We start from the raw sequence: 4,079 nt of genomic DNA, 5'->3' as shown, positions 1-4,079 counted from the left end.
GTTTCTAGAAACACACAGTCTCCCAAAACTGAACCAGAAAGAGCTAGAATACTTGGACAGACCAAAACAACTAAGGAAATTGAAGATATAATCAAGACTCTCCCAGCAAACAAAAGCCCAGGCCTGGATGGCTTCACAGGGGTGTTTTACCAACCATTCAAAAGAAGAACTAAACTATTCCAAAAATTCAGAAGAAAGGAAGACTTCTAAACTTGTTTTATGAGGCCAGCATAATTCTAATTCCAAAACCAGATAAAGACACTACAAAGAAAGAAAACTATACCTCTGATGAACATAGATGCCAAAATCTTTAAGAAAATATTAGCAAATCGAATCCACCAATACATTAAAAAAATTATTCACCATGACCAAGTGGGAGTCATCCGAGGGATGCAAGGCTTGTACAATATTTGCAAATTAATAAATGTGATATACCACATAAATAAAATGAAAGATAAAACATTATGAGCATATCAGTAGGCCCTGAGAACGCATTCAACAAAATCCAGCACCCATTTATGATAAAAATGCTCAGCAATGTGGTAATCTTGACATAATAAAGGCCATATATGAAAAACCTATGGCCAACATCATACTCAATGGGCAAAAACTAAAAGTGTTTCCCTTAAGAACTTCCCTTAAGTGCCCACTTTCGCCACTCTTATTTAACATAGTGCTGGAAGTCTTAGCCACAGCAATCAGACATGAAGAAAAAATAAAAGGGATCCAAATTGGAAAGGAGGATAGGAAACTGTCATTATTTGCAGATGACATAATATTGTACAGGGAAAACCCTAAAGACTCCATCAAAAATCTACTAGAGCTAATAAATGAATTTGGCAAAGTAGGAGGATACAAAATTAACATCAAGAAATTGACAGCATTCTTGCCCTGGTTGGTTTGGCTCAGAGGTTAGAGCGTCCATCTGTGGTCCAGAGACACACGGGTTCGGTTCCTGCTAAGGGCGTGTACCTCGGTTGCAGTTTTTCCCCGGCCCTGGTTGGTCGGTCGTGCAGGTGGCAGTCACTCGATGTGTCCCTTTCACATCAATGTTTCTCTCTCTCTCTCTCTCTCTCTCTCTCTCTCTCTCTCTCTCTCTCTCTCTTCCTCTCTCTCCCTCCCACTCTATCTGAACAAAAAATGTCCTCAGGTAAGGATAAACCAAAAAAAAAAAGAAATTGATGGCATTCTTATACACCAATGATGAACTCACAGAAAGAGAAACTAAAAAAATAATCCCATTTACCACTGCGACAAAAAAAAATTAAGATACCTAGGAATAAACTTAACCAAAGAAGTAAAGGACCTATTTTCAAAAAAACTACAGGACATTGAAAAAAGAAATAGAGGAAGATATAAAAAAGTGGAAGCATATACCTTATTCATGGATTAGACTAATTAACATCATTAAAATGTCCATACTGCCCATCCAGTGTGGCTCAGTGGATGAGCATCAAACCATGGACCAAGAGGTCAGCGGTTTGATTCCTGGTCAGGGAACATGCCCAGGTTTCGGGCTTAATACCCTGTGGGGGGCATGCAGGAGGGGGCCAATTGATGTTCTCTGTCATCAGTGTTTCTATCTCTCTCTCCCTCTCCCTTCCCCTCTCTCTAAAAAAAAAAAAGTGTTTTAAAAAAAAAGCAAATTATGAACAAAATCTCTACACAATCTGGGATAATTTAATCAAATAGTGGTGATGCTAAATCTTAGCTGTTTCTATTTCAATTCTAGTTCTTCCAACCAAATTTGTTCTTCCAAGTAGTCTTTAAATGTCTATTTCTTTTCTCTAATAACACCTTTAATAGGCCTATTAACAAAAAAATTAATTTTAACATGCAAAGCATGATGTGGTGAATATTTTACACTTAGTGTGCCTGATACAGACACTCCTAACTATACTGAAAACTAACCTGTTTGAAAGTCACAGACCCACCTCCCTTTGAAAACATTTTTTTCAAGTTGAAAACAAATTTTTATTGTCTAGAAACATATTTTAAAAATTGCCCCCAAAAGATGCTATTCTCTCATTTCTCCATCTCATTCCTCTTCATCCAACACCCTGATATAAAGGACATTATTACACCTTATTAAAACTTTGCCCTGGTGTCCAGACATGGCTACATCTTTGTATTCTTCTGTGTTTGCAAGCTGCATCTTCATACAGCCTTTATACTTCATTCCCCACTTAAGTCTCAGCGTTACTGGCTTTCTTGTTAATCTATTGAGGAAAGGTTTGGATTGAGAGGCAATCTCATCACAACTGAGCAAATGCTGCAGGCTACTTGTCTGTCCCTTGGTAATGGAGTACCTCCCCCTTTGAAAATTTAATGAAAGCTACAATCCCATTCTATATATACACAGTACTCTACAGGATTTAGGAAAAAAGCCTTCTGAAGTCCATCTGTAGACCTCAGATTAACTTTTAAAGTAACCTATTTCTTATATAACTTTAAAATATATTTCAAAAATAGTTCATTGTGTACACATTTATTAATTTAAAAGGATGCTTAACAATACTGAGGGTTCAATCTCCGGTCAAGGCACATACAGGAAGCAATCAATGAATGCATAAATAAGTAGAACAACAAATTAATGTTTCTCTTTCTCTTTCTGTCTCCCCCACTCCTTCCTCTCTCCAATAATCAGCAATTTTTTTTAAAAGCACCCAATTTTGAACCTCACATGATCAAACTATATGACTCACTACTGCTCCTTTACAGTCTATGAAACATCCAGATGTCACTCGGATTCTCCCCTTTATTCTTTAGTTTCCTGGCTGAGCAACTGAAAGAACAGAGTTGCCATTAACTGAAATGGAGAAAACTGGGATGAAACAAGTTTGGGGGAGAGATCATAGATAAATTTAGGATATTTTTTTTCAAATCTTTATTGTTGGATGTAAAATGTATTACAGATGTTCCACATTTTTCCCCCATTGACCCCCTCCTCCCCACTCCTGCCCCCCTCCCACCTTTTCCCACACTATTGTCTCTGTCCATTGGTTATGCATATAAGTTCTTTGGTTTATTTCTTCCCACCCCCCCAACCCCTTTCCCTTTGAGGTTTGTCAGTCTAGCAATGAATTTGTGCTTCTTAATCCCTTCACCTTTTTCACCCATTCCCCCAACCCCCTTCCCAACTGGCAACCAACAAAATGTTCTCTGTATCTATGAGAATGTTTCTGTTCTTCCTGTTCATTTTGTTTGTAGATTCCATTGTTGACAGATATGTATTCATTGCCATTTTGTTTGTTCATACATTTTATCTTTTTCTTCAAAAAGACCCTTCATCATTTCATATAATAACGGTTTGGTAGTGATGAACTCCTTTAACTTTTTCTTGTCAGGGAAAGTTTTTATATGTCCATCAATTCTAAATGACAGCTTTGCAGGATAGAGTAATTTTGGTTGTAGGTTCTTGGTTTTCATCACTCTGAATATTTCTTGCCACTCCTTTCTGGCCTGCAAAGTTTCTTTTGAGAAATCAGCTGACAGCCTAATGGGTACTCCCTTGTAGGTAACTAGCTGCCTTTCTCTTGCTGCTTTTAAGATTCCCTCTTTGTCTTGAACCTTTTGCATTTTGATGATGATGTGTCTTGGTGTGGGCCTCTTGGGGTTCATCTTGTTTGGGACTCTCTCTGCTTCCTGGACTTGTATGTCTGTTTCCTTCACCAAGTTAGGAAAATTTTCTGCCATTATTGTTTCAAACAGGTTTTTGATTTCTTGTTCTCTCTCTTCTCCTTCGGGTACCCCCAAGATGCGAATGTTGGCACGCTTGAAGTTGTCCCAGAGGCTCCTTACACTATCCTCATTTTTTTGGATTCTTTTTTCTTTTTGCTGTTCTGATTGGGGATTTTTTGCTTCCTTATATTCCAAATCGATGGTTTGCTCCTTGGATTTACATACTCTATTATTGAAGCTGTGTAAATTATTCTTTATTTCAGTTAATGCCTCCTTTAATTCTAACTGTGTATCCATGATTTCTAACTGGTCCTTTTTTATGCTCTTGAGGCCCTCCCTAAGTTCACTGAGGTTCTCACTAAGTTCATTGAGCATCCTTATAAATATATCTTCAAATG

At 37.7% G+C, this 4,079-nt stretch overlaps 1 pseudogene; it reads right to left on the bottom strand.

The window, feature by feature from the left end:
* Nucleotides 1–2,017: 2,017 nt before the first annotated feature.
* Nucleotides 2,018–2,256, bottom strand: LOC118624251 (annotated as a pseudogene).
* Between the last annotated feature and the right edge of the window lie 1,823 nt (nucleotides 2,257–4,079).

The sequence above is a fragment of the Molossus molossus genome, unplaced genomic scaffold (genome assembly GCF_014108415.1).
Source record: "Molossus molossus isolate mMolMol1 unplaced genomic scaffold, mMolMol1.p scaffold_m16_p_10, whole genome shotgun sequence".
In the NCBI taxonomy this organism is placed as follows: domain Eukaryota; kingdom Metazoa; phylum Chordata; class Mammalia; order Chiroptera; family Molossidae; genus Molossus; species Molossus molossus.
This window is presented reverse-complemented; position numbering and strand designations above follow the sequence as displayed.